The following is a 22,592-nucleotide window of genomic DNA, read 5'->3' as shown; positions in this document are numbered from 1 at the left end:
CATCATGTCAAAGATAAACTAAAGTGGCGAAATGTAGACGATTTACTTCGTAAAATTATATCTAAATGTGTGATAAGCATCATCACCACCATCATCATCACCACCACCACCATCATCAACATTATCATTATCATGATCATTATCTTCATCATCATCATTATCATCATTATACTCATCATCATCATCCTCATCCTCATCATCATCATCATCATCATCATCATCATCATCATCATCATCATCATCATCATCATCATCAGCATCATCATCATCATCATCATCATCATCATCATCATCATCATCATCATCATCATCATCATCATCATCATCATCATCATCATCATCATCATCATCATCATCATCATCATCATCATCATCATCATCATCATCATCATCATCATCATTATCTATCCCTTGACCGGTGTTTGGCCGTTTGGGGTAAGACGATACAGAAATCGATTACAGCAGAAATATAATAAAGCGAGAACACGGGTACAACTTCAAATAAGTAAACGTTATTTAATCAAAAGAAAAAAATAAACAAAGCAACATTACAATAGACAGAAATATTTCAATTTCAGATTTCAGATACTTTTTAAATAACGGTTCAAAAGCAAAGGGACGAAAGCATTGCACCTTATTGCATAATGCTATTTATTGGCCACAAAATGATCCAATTTGTATTGAATTAAATGGGCCTTTTCACGTTTGTGTAAATTGGACAAAATTGAAAGAAATTGTTTCAGATTCGCACATTTTCGTTTTAGTTATGATATTTGTGAGCAAACAGTAATACTGTGCGTTTACCCTGCTCTAAAATAGCCATTATATGCATCTTTTTACGATTTAAACACCTGAAAATTATAGAGCGTTGCAAAGCGAAACGAATTTATAATTTGGAGAGTTCTGTTGTTGTCGTTATACTTTGTGAAACTACGAGGATTGCTTATATAAAGTATAAAATACATCTTTTATCGTATCAGGAAAGAATGGCCTAGTGGTCTAAGTCGTAGACTTTTTACTCCAGGACACCAGGGGTCAGTGGTCGAGCCCTGCTTAGGGTTACCGTTTTTTTTTCTTTTTTAAATTTTATTCTTGATGTTTACTTGAGCTTTTAAGATCCAGTGTTTACATTTATCAATATAAAGCATTTAATGACACACTTCAAAACACGTCAAAATCTATGAACAGGCCCCTTTAAGGATATATTTCTGAATCACACATCTACTTTGGAAATCACCCTCTTTTGCCCGCAGTCCAGTCACTTTAACTTTCATGTCTCAACACGCCACAAAAAATTAAATATTCAGTGCCAATCACATAAGCTGGAATGTTGGTTTATAAATATATGAGGCTAAACATCCAGTTCGCCATTTTGTTCACAATAACAACAGGTCCGTACAATGCTAATGGTAATTTGACGTTGATGTTCGGCAATCGCAATAACACAACCGCCAAATGCATTAGTGTGAAATTGTATACATATGAATTTGATCTAACATGTGAATTGTAATTGTATAAGGAAAGTTTTCCATTTCTTCTAGTTGGTTCGTTATGGTTTAGAAATTTGGCTTTTTATCTATAGACTTGTATTTTATACAAAAGTATCCACTTACCCTAAATAAAAAGCCATCGGACGCTTGTAAAACGATGGTATACATCTGTCTCTTGAGCTAAGCTATTCCTATAAGTTAATGTATTTATAGTTATATCGTTAACAATGTTACTTTTATTTTCACTGACTACGAACATTTATGTGTAAAAATCTTTTTCAATTTTCATTTAAACCCATGTATTAGTTATTTAAAACCATACTTAATTACGACAGCCTTATCAGGTAATAAGTATATATCAAGCTTCAGACTTATACCATATTACCGTGTTTTGTTTGTGGTACAACCGTGACTGAAATGCTTTCAGCTTTTTTTTTCAGGTCGTCATATAAATAATTTTGTATTATATGACGCAATGCTCGCCTTTTAAACTTGATTCTTGCTACCATAAAATAAGTTAAATACTTTTATTTTATGCATTTTTCAGAGTGGTAAAACTCACTTAGCTAATTGATCAGTTATGAATTTTTAATGGGGCAGTAGTTATTTGGATTAACGCTTCGCGCCGCGATTTGCTCAGTGATGGTACGATACTTACAGTGCGATGGTATTGGATTTCTTTTTAAAGGTGTCCAGTGAAATACGGTCTCGGCTAAAGAAGTAGCTGTTAAACTGGTAACTATTCATTCAGGAACATGCAATCGCTGCATTCAACGGAATAACCAAATGTTCAATGACTAATGTAAGTTTTGACATAATTGCAAATCAAAGAATTTGTTTATTTATTGTATTTCATATGTTTTATTATATTAAAATATTTATTTATAAGCGTGTCGTTTGTTTGTTTGTGTGTGCGTTTGTTTCTTCATTCATTACTCCATTCTTGCATTTATTGATTCATTTATTAGTTAATTTGTTATTCTTTAATTAATTTAATAATTTATTCATTATTTCATTCATTCATTCATTCATTCATTTATTTATTTAGTTATTGTTTATTTATTTATTAATTTTAATGTATTATTTATTTTTATTTTTATTGCTTTTCTGCTTAGTTATATAGTTATTGTGAACTTATATTAAACGTTTGTGTTAGTTTTTATGTTCTGTACTTTTCAAGAATCTCCTGCACGTGTAATAATGCATTTTCATATATAATTATTTTACGATATTAAATATCGGTATTGTCTAACTTCTTCAGTATTAAATTATTTGATTGTTATATGTTTTTATGCGTTATTCAACAGCAACCATTAGATTATAGAACCCGTAAAACAATTAAGTTCGACAAACTGCAAAAATCATTTCAGACATTCCAAGTTACCCTTCCGCCTAATTGATTCTCATCTCTTTCCGGAACATAGCGATACTCACATTTTCTGTTAAAACAATAATATGAACGCATTATTTGTGAGGTGCAACATATTCATCTTGTCAAAGGATGCACATACTTGTGTTATTTGTGTAGAATGAAAAAATGTTTGTCTTACGGAAATGTTGCATTTCATATAACCGACGCAATTAAGCCGCGTTGATAAATGCTCATATTCTTCGTAATTTAAAAAGCAACATTTATTTACTGTAAAACGCTAATCTTTTATATGCATGTGTGTGTGTGTGTTTAATATTGCGGTCATTGGTTTAAAAGGATGACATGTTTAAAGTCAAAGTGCGAGTTTGAACATCATCGTTTAACAGAAAACGTTTGAAGGAATAAAGCAATATAATATAGTTTTACCTGTTGAGGAGTTATATAAGAAGTCCAATGTGTTTCAATAAGATATTAATGGGTATAATTGTATTTATTTTATTTCGAAATGAAGTTGTCACTTAAAAATGTATAAGACATTTTAAATAAACTGATACATTTACCTCATTACGGCACTTGCTGATACCAAGAAAGTAATTAAAACAAATATCATCGCCTTATAGACAAAAGTGCGCTTAACTTTCAAAATAACTCGAATACCACCCAGTTACACAGCTGTCTCCACAAGTTACAGCAGAGCCACGTCGAATGCAGCCTGTATTGCGCACAGCACGAAATATGGAAGAATATGATTTTAATGATCTTAATATTATGATGGCATTTTGAATGTAAATTGTTTCTATATTTTCACTTTGTCCATGATTGATCATAGTCACACGTATTAGTGTTATTAGGTAGCAAATGAGTCGTGTTCTGAAAAAGCTGGGCATAATGCAATGTGCGTGAAGTGTCGTCCAAGATTAGACTGTGAAGTCCGCACAGGCTAATCAGGGGCGACAATTTCCGCCTTTATTGGATTTTTGTTAAGAAGAGACTGTATTTATACGAAAAATGTCATAAATGCGGAAAGTTTCGTCCTTGATTAGCCTGTGCGGATTGCACAGGCTTACCTGTGACGTTACTCTACGCACATGCATTATGCCCAGTTTTCTCAGAACACGACTCAAATAATGATAAACGGAAATTTGAAAAGAACTACCTATTAATTAAATGTTGATTTAAATTTGATACAAATCGTTATTAAATTAAACTACAAAACACAACTAGGTGAAACAAATAAAGGCGTAATTCAAATACTACTTTTAAAACTTATAATTACACAAACTAAGTAATTAATACACATAATTGTCTCCTTATACAAAACCACATTGAAACAAATAAAAACTAAATTTTTTAATGAACAAGCAAAAGTCTCTAAACACAGACGAGGTAACCATGTATATTCATATAACTATGCAGCGGATGAAAATGCCAAGTAATTCGCATATTATTAACTAACCATACAATTAAGTTCTCGAACAACAAGAGTCGTGTACAAAATGCCGGCTTTTCTTGACATCTATTTCAATGAAACAAACTTTTTACTGACCGTTCAAAGGTGTTGACCATCATGTTTTAGTGTTGTGCTGGCTGTATTGTATTAAATCTATAAATTCGATTCACTGGTAGAGTTTCCATCAGTGTGTTGGCTCTAGAGAATTATTATTTCTACATTGCATTATATCAAGTTTTTGGGACGCATACGTTTGTAGATTCCACCTGGGCGTTGCTTTTGGCATTACAATGTTAAGTATAATATTTCGATCATGAGACACAATTTGGCTGCAAGAACATACATCTGCTGGGTAGCTCAATTGAGTTTGCCAACATGGTGGGTGTTTTTACTAAAATACATTAAAATTAATTAGGTTACGTATCAAACGAAGTTTCTATTTCACTGAATCTAACTCCAGACGTCAATAATTTAAAGAAATGGGCATCTGAAATAAAATTATAAAACTTCTGGGAGGTATGTTCTTGCTGCTTGTTGCCAATTCATCCATTATTGTTCAACCGCAGCGACTTCTTTATATGCTTTATCAGTAAGCGTACTTGGTTTCTTTCCCGCACCGTGCATTAATGCACTTTCAACAAAACAAATTTTATTTAATTATCAATGTATAATGAATGATTTACTGAACTTGAATATATTGAATTGTTCTTACTGTGAAAAGCAAATATTCAGCGCACTGTGTCCGATTACGTCAGTCATTTTGTTCGCATCAAGAAATGTGAAAATTGTTTTTGAAAGTGAACATGTCGGTGACAGTTCAAATATGTGGTTTTGATTACTGGAATTTAGAAATACTGCTTCAGATATAATTGTGTAATATTTTCATATTAAACATTATCATGTCTGTCTTTGAAAGAAAACTGCATTGTTTTTGTTACTTTTGCGGCGTTTCGAGTCTTTCGTTTACGCCTGTTTTTCATAGTATCTTAGACTATTCTCACTAAGTTGTATCATCACAACATGGTACATTAAGTAGTGTTTATTTCGAAAATAAAATTTGACTAGTTAATACATTAATTGCTAGCACAGATGTACAGTACGTATTCAAAGAATGATTTCTTACTAATTTAATACGATATGTGTGCTTAAATGTCTCGAGTTGTATGTTGTAAATATATGTACATAATGTCCACGTTTTACTTAAGTAAGGGAATGTTTCTAGCTTTTATCATGCCTTGCATTTGTTAACAATGGTTTTGCTAATATGCTTGTGTGCTCACTACCAATGTGTATCATTGGTAAGAAAATTGTTACGAAGATAGTGTGATATATATATTTAACTACCACGATCTCAACCCAAAAAGTTGTATAATGAAATGGAGACTGACGTTTATATTTGTATGTTGATGTTAGCGTGACAACTGAAACGCCAATAAACGAGCATTTAATCCTTAAACAAATAATTAAATATTTGTAATTAGGCCGCCACAATCTTATGATTACTTCAGAAAAAAACCATCTGCAACCCACTGTTACCTGGCAGGCGTCTGCGTGTGACGGGATACAAACACACGCCTCGTTTTTGATAACATTTGAGATTGTCGACATCGATATAGTTTATTTATAAAAAAAATACTTACATAAACAACAACACTTGACATTGATAGCTGAGTCAAATACAATTCACAGTCTCGTATTGATCGTTGAACGGTAAAGAGATGTAAGGTTTCGTCTGTATATTTTGTTATTCAATATTTGAATTGAATACTTTGATAAAAATAGAAATAAACATTGGTCATTCTCTATCATTCCGGTTAAATTTCGTGCCCAATAAAACGAAAGCTGATACGATCATCTAGTGTGATATTTTAAAATTACAATTACAATTTACAATCAGCAAACATGCTTTTATTTCAACTTTGTATCGTCTTTGTGTTACCAAAAGTGTGTACTTAATTTGTTGTTAGTACGTACTTATACTCTTTGATATAACTGTTTATGTAGATATCGCGTCAGAAGCCATTAAACGAATATATTTTAAGATCAAATGTTGCAGTGAAAACGTATATTTTACTCGTGTTTTAACGTTCGATTGTTAAAACTCATTCTTTAAAACATTGGTTCTGTAAACGCTATTTGATACCCTGGAAACACAATAAATTGTATAACAAATATCTGTAAACAAGTCAGCTGGTATTATAGACGGCCCAAACGTGTTTCACAGTACACCATGTATCTAAATGCACGACATTGCTAAATGTTTCATTAAGAATTCCTTACATTCTTAATTAATCAGTAAACCAATAATATACATTATCATAAGTAGTAGTAGTAGAAGAAGTAGAAGTAGTATTTGTAGGAGTAGTAGTAGTAGTAGTAGTAGTAGTAGAAGTAGTAGTAAGTAGTAGTGCAGTAGTAGTAGTAGTAGTAGTAGTAGTAGTAGTAGTAGTAGTAGTAGTAGTAGTAGTAGTAGTAGTAGTAGTAGTAGTAGTAGTAGTAGTAGTAGTAGTAGTAGTAGTAGTAGTAGTAGTAGTAGTATAGTAGTAGTAGTAGTAGTAGTAGTAGTAGTAGTAGTAGTAGTAGTAGTAGTAGTAGTAGTAGTAGAAGTAGTAGTAGTAGTAGTAGTAATAGTAGTAGTAGTAGTAGTAATAGTAGTAGTAGGTGTATTATAAGTAGTTGTAGTAGAAGTAGCAGTAGTAGTAGCAGTAGTAGTAGAACTAGTTGTATTAGCAGTATTAGTAGTAGTAGTCCGTGTAGTACGGACTTAATCAGCAGAATGAACGTCTGCTGTTGGGAAACGTTAACCCCGCTAATTGTCGGGGTTAGCGAAGTTAACGTAAGTGCCAGGTGCGAGAGTTGTTAGCGGCCCTGTCCTTGTTTAGAACCGGTCTTAGTGCACGGATTTAAACAGCCTCCTTGACCCCTCTCTCGAAACAAGATGGCTCACGATCCAGAATCCTTACATTCTCCATTGTGATCGCGTGGCCCGGTTTACAAATATGTATGTGTTTAGCATCATAATGTATGTGTTTTGTATGAGAGTTCCTGTGTAAAGTGTGAGGTTTCCTATGTTTAGTATGATACTACTGTGTGCATTATAACAGTTCATGCGTAAGTACGAAATTTCAATTGGGAATTCATAAATGTGTTCCCATTCATATAACTTTACACAGATAACACCACATTATTGTCTATTGGTACTAGTTATGCACCGCTTTAATTGCATTAATTGTTGCTGTTACATTGAAAACAGATTATTTGCAGCATAACCTGTGTTGTAGATTTTTGGGTGAACGGGCTGCCTAATAATACGTTTTGCGTTTCGCTTTTCAAACGAGCCATAGATAAAGATCCATATCGCATTGCATGTGTACATGTATAGTATACAGGTATGAGCCAATCCCTTTTGTTTATATCTTCATAATGTTGACCGAATTGATATAAAATTTATCTATGAAATTGGCAGGCCTTACGTGTTCTGAGATAACGGAAATACCATTGAATGTTTTTGCGGGAATCATTTACGTGCACGTTGTCGTTTATTATCGTATTTCATACGCAAGGATCATAGCAAGGTAATCACATGGTGTCGTTGATAGTAACGCGTAATAAATCGAGCGATTCGATAAAGATTGACATTTGAATGTGTACAAACTAAATATCAGTTACACACAACTAAGAAGAAAAACCATAATACAAAGACATTTATACCTACATGCAACTTATAAGTAATGGAAAAACGGTGAATTGGCTATTCAAATGTGATTAGCTGGAGGGTTTTATCGTATCGCTGACGACTTGTAAACTTCAAATATATTCGTCTTAAATACAGCCTCAATATCTTTAGGGTTATGAACAGTATAAATCTCACCTCAAGTCTGCAATGGTTCTATCAACTGCATACATCCCCTTTCTTTGCTTTAAATTCAAACTTAGTATCAATTAGTAAAAATACATTTACATGTACATAAATATCGATGGTATGGCAATATTTGTTCGGATATAAATCTGAATTGTTAATCCATTGACTACACATCAAGCTTTACAACTATTAGGTGATCATGTGTATTACTAAAATGCATGAATATTAGAAATACTTGTGTCCTGATCTAAACAACAACACAAAATCTATTTTGTTATTTCTACGAAATATGCACTGCCGACTTCTCTCGTAGAAGTACACTCTTTTAGATGATTGTTTTGCAAGAATAGCACAATTCGTATTACATAGCTCAAAGAACTAAGATTTCTTACAATTTTGCTTCGGCACTTTATGGTTGTGTAAATGCGCTATTTAAACACAATCGGTTAATTGTTGCTTTTTAGGGAAATGCTGGATAATTGGAAATTGTGTATTATTAATTACATCAACTCAATAATTAGACGATGTTGTATATAACTTAACGTAAAATCGTATTAATTGAGCAGTTAATAACATATTTTTGTAAAAAATATTATGTTATGTTGTTGTGCTTTTGCTTTTCCGTAAACTGCTTTCTGAAAACTACTTGCCCGGTAATGAACCTGAATTTGATAGGGGATATTAAATGGCGATATATCAAATTCCGCACCGAAAACAATGGAACGTAAAAAATGTAGCTATAGATGTCGTTGAACGTTAATAATATTACGGCAACTTCAACTTACACGCGCTATTTGCTAGATTTATACATCAAAAACATACTATACGTGCGTTTTCTGTCAAAAGCATAGCCTGTAGAAATTCTTGCATACAGACGGAAAGCAGACAACTATTTTCAAAAAACGCCGTAAGACTGTTTGTGTTGACAATTTGTACAGGCAAGCAGTATTTATCATAGTTGCATAATACGCGTATTCTGTTTTCATCCTATTGACACTGACTTAAAACCGGTTTAAAGCACCATCAAATTCAATTGGTTAACAGCAACAATTGCACATAACCCTTGACTGTTGTTTTTATGCTTTCCAATATATATATAAATATATATGGTCAAATCATGAGACAATTAAACTAGTGTTTGGTGTTTCATCGGTTCCGTCCCACTGAGTAAATGTGTCATTAAATTAAAAAGCATCATTATCGATATGCCGCGTCTGCAATTGTACAATTGTTTTGTCTGCAATTGTGCTTTTATTACATATCACTTCGTGTGTTTAAATGCCTCACATGTAACTGACTATGGTTTGATGAACGGCAATATAAGTGCGCAATATTAATCTGAGATTCCTTGAATTACGGTTGCTATTTGTTATTATGATTTATTGAGTCCGTTGTTTATTGTAAGTTAACAGGATTTGATTTGATGACTCATAATTCACTTGCAAATAATATCTACTTGATCTACCTTAATTATGGTGCAAGTCGTGTTTTCATTGCACATTTTAAGTTTAAAATAAGCCAAGCAGATTAGTACGGTATGTCATTTTAAAGCAATAAAGTATATTTCCAGTGAAATTATTTTTTTCATGGAAAAAACGCTGGTGGTATTTAGGTTTGTAAGCTATGTAATCCTCCGTTATCTGCGTAATTCAAATAATATTTAATATGTATTATCTCATCTGGCGGAGATAAATGCAAAACTAATTAAACACAAAATGATTGGTTCTACGTTGCCCAATACCCAACGGGACTAAAGTTTTGTAGAATTGATCAATGTATTTGTAATAGTAAATTCCACTCCTATATGTGCATGTTTACGAATACGTTGAGTTGAACAAAACTGCCATTCTAACTACGCATGTAACCAATAAAAGCAGAAGGTTAAACAGTGTGTTTAATAGTATGTTTAAGTAATAAAAATTCAACGTATATTTATTACAAAAATTAACTATATGTTATTGTTAACCGTGTATGTTGTGTATTAATCGTTTTCTGTTAAATGCATATTGTGTTATGTTATATAAGAACACTCATTTCAACCATATTTAAGACAAACATAAAATGACCCATTATGAAACAAAAGTAATACTAAGAAGGTAAAGGATCATGCCGCTAATCTTCTTTGAAGAATACATATATTAAAAATATCAGCTTGACGTCTGTTAATATAGGGAGCATAGCAGAATCGTTGATAAGGTTTTCAAAGCAAAGATAAGTTGTGAAGGGTTTAAAATATTGGTTAATATAATACGTGTATACTCGCATGAACATTGTGTTATTGAACTATTTCTCTCTGTACGTGTTAAGGATGAGAAGGTATACAATAAATGTATTAGACTTGAGCAAATTTTTAAAATTCATAAAACTAGTCCACATCTGTGTCTATTTATGTTACAAATTGCTGCAGATCTACTGGATCAAACGATCACTTGCGTGTACAGTTTTAAACGAGTAGTTAGATGGATACGTATAATCAATATGATACTACATGACAGTTTTCTCTAGACAACATAATGTTACATAAAGCTTATAATGGTTTAATTCTTCGTAATACAATCGCGACATGCAAAATGGCGTTACAAATCTTTATAATAACAAAAAACAGCACCTTAATCCTGGACTTATCAGCAGTATACAATTTATAGTAATGCTATCTTAGGCAACATGGTAAAAGAAGAAGCAAGAGTTAACATGATGAGTGTGGTATCTGTCTATATAAACGACCGTTAAAAACTCAGAGAGCAAGTCATGTATTAATTGCTGCATAACGGACCTTTGTTTAAATAATTGTTCACTGATGGGTATCTTGAGTTATTTAGATATTTTTTAATTGTTTACTTTCAAAGCAAGCGAATACTTCAAAAGTGTTCATCTCTTTGAATTTGTTTTCCTCCATATGGAAACATGCGTGATTTTTTTGTTGTTTATAATATGCACAGGAAACAAGAATTTATGGTTATCTATACTAGAACGTGATTCATAGTTTGATGGGATGACACTGCAAGTCCGATTGAGTGTTCATTGATATTTTATTATTCTATTAAACAAGACCATGAACTATTCAACTGTATAAAATACCTTCATAAACTTACGAGTTTGTAAACTATTTTAGTCAAATTATGTATATGGACCGTCAACCGCGATTGACGAATTAAGAAAAGATATGTTAATCAATATAAACTAATACTTGTAAAAAAAATACGGTATTTAAGAACTTTTCTTGTTTCGTCAATCGCGGTTACGGTCCTCTTAAATACGGCCGGCAAGCAGAATCGTACGGGCCTGCACGGCGATTCGCATTTAAAATGAAACCGAAGTATATCCTAGTTGAACTCGAGCTGGGCATAAAACATTGCCCTTTTTTATATTTAAAACCGCAAGCTTATGTTCCTACTAAATACAAGATAAGTATTGATGCAAAGCATTAAAGGGCGTCGGGAATTTCAGTTTAAAAGGCAGTCAATGAATTTACATGGAACGATTTTTTTTACTGTAAATATTAATATATTGGCTGATTATTTAAAAAAAATAGCAAAATATACTGGTATTACCATTATCTATGATTTTGTGTTATAACACCCAAATAACCATTATTTATGATGTTGTGTTATAGCTCCCAAATAACCATTATCTATGAGTTTTTGTTGTAACTCCCAACTATTTCATAGTTTATTTTATTTACATTGGTTTCCTTTTTGTACTGGTATCCGTGTGTAGTTTTCATTAATGGAACAGAACTGAGTAGGCTTTAAAAATATGTTTCATCTTGTAAGCGTAATTTAATATTTTTCTCAACTTCAAGCAAGGGGAGATAATTCTGAACTTATTCTTACGTTGCTCATTTACGATAGGGGTTGAGTACTCATTGATATGAAAACACTGTAAAAGTTTGAAAAAAATGAATGAAAACTGTAAATTGTATAAAAAAGCTTCAGTTCACAATACTTTGAAATTGAGTGAAAGATCATAATAGATTTATTGCTCGGATAATGCTAAAGGGCCCATACCACCTAGATAGTTATACGTGTCGCGCTTCGCGCTCTATATGTGGTTCTTAAAAAAAACTACGAGGAGTGCTTGACTCTAGGGAAACGGGTTGCTGGGACACAGCTTCTCCTTGAGAAGCGGCTGCCTCCTTTATCGCAACTCATTGTTACAATCAATAATACGTGTCGCGCTCCTCGCTCTATATGTGGTAGGGATAGGCCTATGATAGACAACGATAAAATACATGGATAATAGATGTGTTGTTTGCATTTATTTGTTTATATAAAAACACGTGTATTTTTTATAAGATATTTAAGTGATGTAAGAAATTTTAATTAACTATATCACCACGTTGCATCCATTAATTTTAATAGAAATGTCTAATTGTAGTAAAATGGATTCTAAAATGTCTACATAAAATAAAGCTTTATTATATTTATTAACCTGACTGATAAAATTGTAAGCCGCCGAACTGTTCCGTTCGTGCTGGAACCCGGAATTGAACCGGGGGCCTTAGATGACTGTTGGGTAAACAACCTCAGTCTAACGCTCTCCCAAGTGAGCTATTCCGGATGATATTCACTTATATACTGCTATTTGGTGAAGTTGTGTACAGCGATCATTATTATATGTCTATTAATAAACTAATACATTGTACGTTTTCGTACCACTACGCCTTCCAATAAACTTGCTTGCGCGATAGGTCGTCAAATATCGTACTACATTGATTCTTCACTAAATAAGCAAATTAGAAAAAACCACAAAAAATATATTTTGATTATGTTTTGTTTTAATACAATTCATCATTTGTTTTTAATACAATACCAGAAAATTTCGCGTATTTCCCGAGTCCCTGTGATTTTTCCCCTTTGATTATTTGTGGATCAGTTATTAATTAAAACAATTAGCTTTGCATTATTGGCAATACATGTTGTAGTAAATGTAATAGGCACACATGCAGTACTTATTTACACTAATTTACACAAAAAATCACCACTATGCAAGATATTCTTAAATATAAAAAAAAAATACATTGATCCGTAATATAACTTCACCTCCCATAAGCGAAAAAAAAAGCATGACATACTAGTCGCCGCCCTCCAGGGCAACGCCGACAATACTTGCAAAACCATAACAGATATATACTAATATTTTATCATCATTACATCATCTACATCATCTTTGTGTTCGAAGTCGAAACTTAATTACACAACCAATTTTACAATTATGTATAGATTATTATATATGAAAACTGTCGTCATATTGATCGTTTTTATGGGCAGAGTAACTGTTTGGATGGCTTTCACAGGTATTTTCATCATTTAATAAATATATTTTGTTTCGTAATTTAATACATGTCGTGACACGAAAAATCGAGAAAATGCTTTATTTAAATATATATATTTTATTGACCCGTTACGTTACACACGCAATCTGATTTTCTTAAAACACATAATTGAAGTCAAAGTTGCAGAGCAGGTGAATACAAATAAAAGACTAAACATTTAGTTCACAATAATATATTACAATAACAGTTCATGGCACTGCTAATGTTTGACGTTAGTGTTATGCAATCACAAAAACGACCGGCGAATGCATAATGGGTATGGTATATGTAATTTACCTAACTTTTGAAATGCAATTCGATACTGGAAATTCGTTCATTTTCGCCGGTCAATAGTGCGTTTCTTTTTTGTTTAGTAGTTCGGTATTGTATATATTGCCACGGTTTGTATAGTAAATTGTTCAGTTAGGAAATACCATTGGATTGTAAAGAAACAACAGTATCGTTTTGAGCATCGCTATTTGTATACACGTTGCTGGACATATCATTTCTTTTTTTATTGGGAAAATATTATTTTTTATAAGACTATGAACATACCTGTTTGTGTTTTAGTTGTGTTGTAAGTTGTATTAAAATGTATACTTTATAAACACAGCCTAAGTAGGCAACAGTACGATAACAATAGAAAGCTTTTGCAATATAGCAATATACGATAACTTCTCTGATGTACAACCCGTGGCTAAAATGTGGTCAGGTCGTAATATAAATATTGTATCACTATTTTACAAAACGATCGCCTTTTGAAATCGCAACAAATACTAGTTAAGCACTTATAAAATATGGATTATTTAGTAATAGGCCTCACTATTCCGCTCGAGATTTTACAGCATACAGACACGCGCATTTTCTATTTGACTAGGTATCAATAGCATATTCATCAGGGAAGTAAATATTTCAATTAAAACGCCGCGCCGCGATTTGCTGTGTTATGCTCTGATGCTCACAGAGCGGTTGTATCGGACTGCTGTACCACAGAGTCTTGTGAAATATTTCCTTCGTAAAAGCAGTAACTGTTCATACGTTCTCCGATCATTCAGGAACAAGCACTGGCTACATTCAAAGGAATAATTGTTCAGTGAGCAATGTAAGTTATTACATATGACAAGTATTTTTATTTAAAAATCTGTTTGTTTTTATGTATCAATTTATTTATTTATGCATTAATTGTAAAAACATTAATTTGTCAATTTATAAATTAATTAGTTTATAATTGTATAAGTTTATTAATATATTAATTTTTAATTTATGAATTTATTAATGTATTTATTTATTAATTCATGAATTTGTTAATTTATTTATTAAATTATTTATTTGTTTATTTATCTATTTATATTTATGTTTCCTTTGCAATGTTCTGTACGTCTTTCTTATACAAAACTAAACTCTTGTATTTATTTATGTATTTTATATATTGTGATAATTAGCAACTACGTGATTAAATGTAGAAAACGTAAACGATAAAGCGCGTCAAACTTCAAATAGCCAGGCAGACAATTCAAGTTTCCCTCGCGCTTAATTGATTCTTACCTCTTTCCGGAGCAAAGCGTTTCTCACATAATCTGTAAAAACAATCACCTGTACGCATTATTTATGACGTTTAACATATCTTTCTTGTCAAAATCTACTCTTTCCAATAGGTATTTATTAGTAAAATGGCAAACGCATTTCGAACCGTAATGTTGCGTTGATTATTAGCAATTAAGACGCATTGATAAATGTAAAACAAAGTTCGTTAGTGTGAAAAACACATCATACGTACGGAAACATATGGAAGAAGTATCAAACGCATTTACCATATACTTTGAGAGTGGTGATTCATTGAATGCTGATGCACGACGAGGATACTTAAAATATAGGAAGCTTCAAACGCTGTCAGGAGATAAATTCTTATCAACACATACTCGTCGTTTATTTCAGGCCATTTGCACAACAAATAAACACATTATCTATTGGGTCATCTTCTTTGAATGGTAAAAATAACATATTGAAGATTTAAACCGATGTGAATGACGCCTCAAACCTTACACTTGGCCATGGCCACATATAAATCACTTACACACACGAGTAAATAAAAATGATGTCATGGCGGTGTTTTACAAATGAACAAAAGATAATATATGATTTATAGTCGTTTTGATTACAACATAGTTACTATATGGTTGGCTATGCAACCTTACAAAATAACGACATCGTTCTTAGGTTCGATGAAATATAATTTATACAAAAATCCACTAAATTCCTTCGGGTTTTAACAATGTGGGAAAGAAGCATCAGAGAGAACAAAGCCAAGATCATCGTAATGTCAAAAAGAAGCAATAATTTAGGGTTTAACAGCCCGGATTATATATCACATTCCAGACAAACAGTGCAAGTATAAAGTAATGTTAGCATTCGCTTGCATTGTTAGCTTAAGGAATTTCACCAACTAAACATCATTTTCAATTGAAACGTGTATTAATTTAATTTTTATTGATAATGATTTTATGTGGTTTACACTGAAATATCGGCGATTTTAAACGGGCAATTCATTGTTTGAAATAATAAAAATTAAAAGCAAACAATACAAGAATTGTATAAAATACTGTGTTATATATATGTATGTTCACGTAATGATGCTATTATTCCTGTGCTAGTGTTTATTTTTAACCGTTTTAAAATGAAGCAAACGGTTTAAATCAGTATATTTAAATGGAATATGCTAATTTTGTATCGTTTAATAAATGTTTTTTCGCATCTCTTAAAATTATTAATGTAGCTGATCATTCATGAACTAAAATCGCCTTTCTACCGAAACCAGGACATATGCTCTATGGCATACGCATGCAAACGAATTAAATAATGTGTTTGTGTATCCGCATTGCTGTGAATATGCGAAAGTTTATTGTATGTGTTATTTACGGTTGTTTAACCCATTTATGCCTAGTGAACTCTAATAAGGGATCTCTAGTATATTAGTTTCTATATTTTCAATATTTCTTACAGAAATTCCTCTAATTAAACAGCACAGACCCTGATGAGACGCCGCATCATGCGGCTTCTCATCTGGGTATACGCTGTTTGCAAAGGCCTTTTTTAGACGCTAGGCATAAATGGGTTACATCATAACATTTTTTTCATTGTCGTCAGTTAAATTTTTTGATATATATTCAGTACTCTGAAGCCTCATGTGGTCACAGTATTACTCAAATTATTGGTTATCTGCCATTTTGCTTTGCAGTTTATTTTGATTTAAATAGAAACAATTTGTATTAGATTATTATTCGATTAAACAAATATCTTCCCTTTAAAAAAGTAAGAAATACAAAATCTAAATAAATAAAGTATGCATCACTATAATTAATTATTATATTTGTCTCATTTTCATCTTTAAAGAATAATATGTTTAACGTATAGTAGGAAAGCGTTTGAATTTCGTCGACAGTGTTCATATGTTCTGAAATATGGCATATATGTCTCCGATAGTTGTAGTTGGCATCTATGATAAATTTTATATCAAATAGGTGCAGCTTTTGATGTCGACACTTGAATTTTCAAGGCTTATTTGACATGCTATTAATTAGAATATGTAAACATCTTAACGACGAACAGTTCTACATAATTTCAAATAAGCATTTTTGTATGATTTCTATTAATAAAACAATGCCGTTACGTACATGTATTTTATTTTGAATGGATTTTCCAATAAAGCGATTGTTCAGGTAACTATAAACACTTTCTTGTCTTGGTATTTTAAATTACGTTTTTTTGAGTTAAGTTCAAACATCGGTTGAACAAACACGCACTGATACGATTAATACCTTGACATTATTGGGACAGATGAGTACTCTCTGAACGCGCAGTCTGATTTTGGTTCCGGCACAGATTTGGACAAAAGCCAAAAATGTAATGTGAAACTTGAAAACTCGCTAATAAACTATCTTGGAAACCCCCTTGCCAAATGTGATTATGTCAAGCATTTGATAATCGCTCATGTTTTTGACAAAAGAATTGCAGCACACATGTTTAAGTATGTATAAAAACATAAGATGCAAACAGGGAATTTCCTAGACCGTTTAATACATTAATCTTTGCTGTGAGCCATTTATGCCTAGCGTCTAGAAAAAAGGTCTTGGCAAACAGGGTAAACCCAGATGAGACGTCTGCGCTGTTTGCTTATAGGAATTCTGTAAGAAATATTCTAAATATAGGAATAAAAATACTAGACATCCCTAGTTTTGGAAATAAATTGATCGAATTTAGAAGAATGGGAGAGTCCACTAGTCATAAATGGGTTTATCTTAGTTTTAAAATCCAGCACATGTATTCACAAAAACGCGTTTTTTAACTTTTAGTTAAGGACGTCGATTATATGTACATACATAAATTGTTTTTGCACAGTATCTTTACGCGGAAAACAAATACATGCACATAAGCGGAATGTAATTTCACATTTCTTATTTGGTTTATACATATGATGAATGTACGCCTTCGGGTTTTGGGGTCGCATTATTCCTATTTATGTCAGTATAAATAGACATATTTTCTTGACATATAAATTGTATTTACATATATGATTCCAAAGGCAGAAAAGAGCTTAATATAAAGTAATATCATGTTGTTTCGTTAAATAACAGTCAGTAAGATGAAAGGATTAGACGCGAGGAATGATTCAAGCGTTGTAGATCGGTAGATCGGTGGTCCTGAATATTAAGTGATTTAGTGTTAACACTTTTGAACAGGACGAAGACAATAAGTATCTTCCAAACCAAACAAGGTTTAATGTGTTATTACGTCAGGCAATTCCCAGTCGCGTGTTCACGTATAACAACTACAAAGAAACACAATTACTTTGTGTTACTACAGACCAAAAACAATGGGTTAAAGCTAATTAAAATGTCAGCTGCCTTACGACCATACATTAATATTCGATATTATTAATTTATTTACGGAAACAACCTCTGAAAATCCCTATTACGTCTTTTGAAGGATATGTACTCTGTGTTTTATAATTGGTCATCAGCGGGCTTGCATTGATGTTATGTCTTGAATAGCGAACGCACAATATCGACCCATATTGAAAATTATTTTTATTATAACGGAATTTATTTACAAACAAGTTTTGGTTGTGTAAAACGTCATTTTATCTGTATTTTCCACACACCAAATGTATAATTATGATATATTTGTGAGAATTATTTGAAACGATTGATGGTAAATTACTATAATGCAAGCGATATGCGATGAAATATGCGATGCAAACTCATTTCGTGTCAATCGTTTTTTCATGATTAAGAATAAAGATTATACCCGATGATTTATACGATTTATACTTATACTGTAATTTAATGAAATAATAACGTAATATTTTACCATGCTATCATTATGTATAATTAAATATATGATTATGATAAAGGATCACGAGCGGTTTCAGTGTTCGAAGCTAATACTAAATTGATCCTAAAGTCGCTCTGGCGGTGAATATCTATGATGAGCGGACATTATTTCGTGGCAAATGGCTCAGAATTATTAGAGAAATTGTAAATAACCTGAAGAGCGGTGTTGTTTATGGTCAGGTGACTCAAACAGATGAACAAATATCAGTTGGAACAAGCACCTTGTAATCCATGGTCATTGATGATCCTAAATCACCGTTTGTGTCATTGTATCGCGTTTTTACAACAATGGCGAAACCGATAAATACAGTTCAGTTCTAATTATGTTTTTCACACGGAAGACGCTACAAATCGGACATCACATGAGTACGTCAAACGATAATCTGGGTTGACATATTACAGCCGTTTGGATGGCTATTGCTAGTTAGTTTTTAAATGTGGACACAGTGAGTGCGCCTTAATATTCTTTCAAGTGATACATAGAAAAAAAATACTGAAATATCTTTTGGAAATACGTATTGTCAACCCTCCAATAGTCGTTTAATAATATCAATAAGCTCATGGACACAACCCCCACCCATGACAATACACATATAAATGCTTAATAGTTGGGTCATGAATCAATGACTGCAAATCCTTGGGGTTTGAACCAGTTGAATTGTGTAGAATAATGAATAATATAATAGTTTAGCACTTGTATTGATTAAGTATAAACATTTAATTTTATATATTTATCGATTTTATAAGTAAATAAAATATTTGTAAATTTAAAACAAGTGGTTATTTAGATATTTCAAAATATTTCCGCAGTTTATATATATATATATATATATATATATATATATATATATATATATATATATATATATTGTTTTAAATTTGAAATATACAATTATACATTACAATGAAGATGGTACTTGATGATTACAAAAATGCATCGCCTTTCTGCAAACGATTCGAGTCGCTTGTAATCAATCTCGAGACTCTCCCAGTGGCATTACTGTCTCCACCAGTTGAAACGGTTCCATGTCACATGTAGTCTCAAATGTGCACAGCACGAACTATGTACAATTGTAATGTTGACGATATAGTTTTAAAGTTGGCTTTTCAATTGTGTTTTGTTTCCATAATTTGAATTTGTGATTTATTCGGTATAATGTTACAATGACAGAAAAAGTCAAACACCGATAGTTTAGCCGTTGATTGACATTAAAAACAAATCATGAATACATATATAATAAAGTTTTAACGGAAGAATGCCTACGGTCTTGTTTATAGCCGGTTATTGATAACTTGTGACATCTTTAGCGGACTTAAACAATAACGCCTTGATCATACGACCACACCATGTTTTCCTATTTCCCTCAGGGGTACCACAGTAAACCTGAATGGATAGAAGCAAAGTTGAGGTTCATTGCTTGCTCATAAAAATCTAGGACACGGAGAGAGATTGAATCATCAAACTACCGATTCCAAAACAAGCACCTTACATATTGACAATGTTAATGTACAAACTTATCTTCGAAAAAAAAATGAGTTAATCAAATACTAATATCATTTTTTCAATGCATGAAACATACCAAAAAATATAATAAACGCGTGTTTCCTACTACAATCATACATTGACAGAAAAAGAAAAAAACTAACCCTAACCCTAACCCTAACCCTAAAACAAATCTATTTTGAATACCTTAGCACAAGATTCTGCACACAGAAGACGTTAACATGTATCCTTAAGGCCCAAATACACATGTAAATTCGTGTTTTCCTTTTATCGCATACAATGTAGTTTAATGTAACACATCATTACCGATGTACACGATATAAGTATGTCTTGAAACTAGCTCCAATAACGCAAACACATACATTGGAGGCTGATCGTTTCAAGATGTGGACTAAATCGTTAATATTGTTTATAAATGTGTTGCCTGCATATGCAGTGTTGAAATTTGTTTTAATAAGCCTTCTTCTGAAAAAAACTGGCTTAATACATGTACATAAAATGTCCGCACTGGCTTATCAGGGACGACACTTTCCGCCGTAACTGGACTTTTGTTAGGAAACAAAAATCCCTTACACGAAAGTATATATAAATGCAGAACGTGTCATCCCTGATAAGCCTGTACGGACTACGCGGGTTTAGCTCGAACGACACTTTACGAACATGCATTTAACCCCGTGTTCACAGAGCGAGGGCCAAATATGTACTGATGGTAACGAGAGTTTAACACCTTGCGAGTTTTCTGGGGTCTCATTATTCCTGTATAACATCATGGCAAGTTCATTCATACGTCCCGCTTTCGTATTGTTCATTTCGATTGACTTTGATTTTGACATAAGTATTAGTGAATGATATCATCTCAATAATTACATTGTATTTGGCTACATGGATACGCATCTGTTTGTTGGAAAGCTCGTCATTCCACCGTGGATGATGTTTTTGCTGAAATAAATTGAAATTAATAAGTTAACGTATCGTAAGATCATTATGTTACACTGAATCAAACTCCAGACGCCAATCATTAAAAGACTGAGCATCTGAAATGAAATTACAACACGTCTGGGGAGTCTGCCACTGCTGCTTGCTGTCATTGTATCCATTATCGTTTGACCGCGGAGACCTCTTTAAATACAATATCGCTATTTAAACTCAACATGGTTTACTTGATGGCACTGTGTATCAATGAACATAAAATTAAGCATATTATGAGAAGAAATCATACGTGTCAAGTATCAAAGCTATTTGATTGATGGTATATTTCTGAATAATGTATGGACCTTAGACTAAAGTTAAACATGCATAACAAATAAAGTAGAACATAATTTTTCATAAAATGTTATGCAGCATTCGTCACCATTACAATACCAGCTTTTTCCCTAGGAAAGCACTTTGTATACAGTACTTTGGTATTAACAACAAATAATCATTGCCTATACTTATGTGATATGATATTTCTTTGTATATATTGCAATCTTGAATAGACTTTTACCTATATCGTTTCAAATTAATCAACCCTATAAAAATTCAACGCGCACTTTGTTGCTCTGTCGTATTTCTCATATTCATTAACTATTTGTCTAAAATCAACGGAATGCTGTAAAATAAACGTGTAGTTTTCGTCTTTTGTTAACATTTAGCACAGTGTACTGATTTCGTCATTCATTCACTACCTAAGTGAACTCTCCCTGAATCTAAACGTTTAAGTAAAGCGAACATTGTTTCGGAAAATGAACACGTCGGTGACAGTTTGGCATTATGGAGTATATTGTTGGATTGTAGAAATTCTGCGATGTATGTTCGAAATTGCTTTACATTTAAAAACATGTATGCCTGTGTAAGAAAAATGCCTTCAAGTATTATTTACACTCCATGGTATTATTTATCACACGGTATGCGTAATATGAGTTTTTTTTTGCACACTAAGCCAAAGCTGTAATCTTCAAAAATGTTTTCATTCAGATGATTTTGATCGACATTTCACTAACAAGATATCCGCCTTAAATATGTCTAATTTAAATAATGCTTATGTTAACATGTATTGCCGTGTTTTCACGTGTAACCATAAACCTCCACTAAACGAGCACATATTTCTTAAACACATAATTCAATCAATTCCATCTTAACAATCGTACAAGATAAGTATTGATGCAAAGCATCAAAGGACGTCGTGAATTTTAGTGTAAAAGGCACTAAATAAAGTTACATTAAACGAT

The 22,592-nt window shown here is 32.3% G+C and overlaps 1 protein-coding gene across 2 annotated transcripts in view; it reads left to right on the top strand.

Annotated features, from left to right (window-relative positions):
- Positions 1-14,449: 14,449 nt before the first annotated feature.
- The window catches only part of LOC127853134 (neuropeptide CCHamide-1 receptor-like), a 34,068-nt gene continuing 25,925 nt past the window's right edge, over positions 14,450-22,592 (top strand). For both annotated transcript variants that reach the window (XM_052387365.1, XM_052387363.1), the window contains exon 1: positions 14,450-14,590. The gene's annotated coding sequence lies outside the window, so the exon portion shown is untranslated. The remainder of the gene's footprint in view (positions 14,591-22,592) is intronic.

The sequence above is a fragment of the Dreissena polymorpha genome, chromosome 12 (assembly GCF_020536995.1).
Source record: "Dreissena polymorpha isolate Duluth1 chromosome 12, UMN_Dpol_1.0, whole genome shotgun sequence".
Classification (NCBI taxonomy): domain Eukaryota; kingdom Metazoa; phylum Mollusca; class Bivalvia; order Myida; family Dreissenidae; genus Dreissena; species Dreissena polymorpha.
The sequence above is the reverse complement of the archived record's forward strand: the minus strand, read 5'-3'. Positions and strand labels throughout refer to the sequence as shown.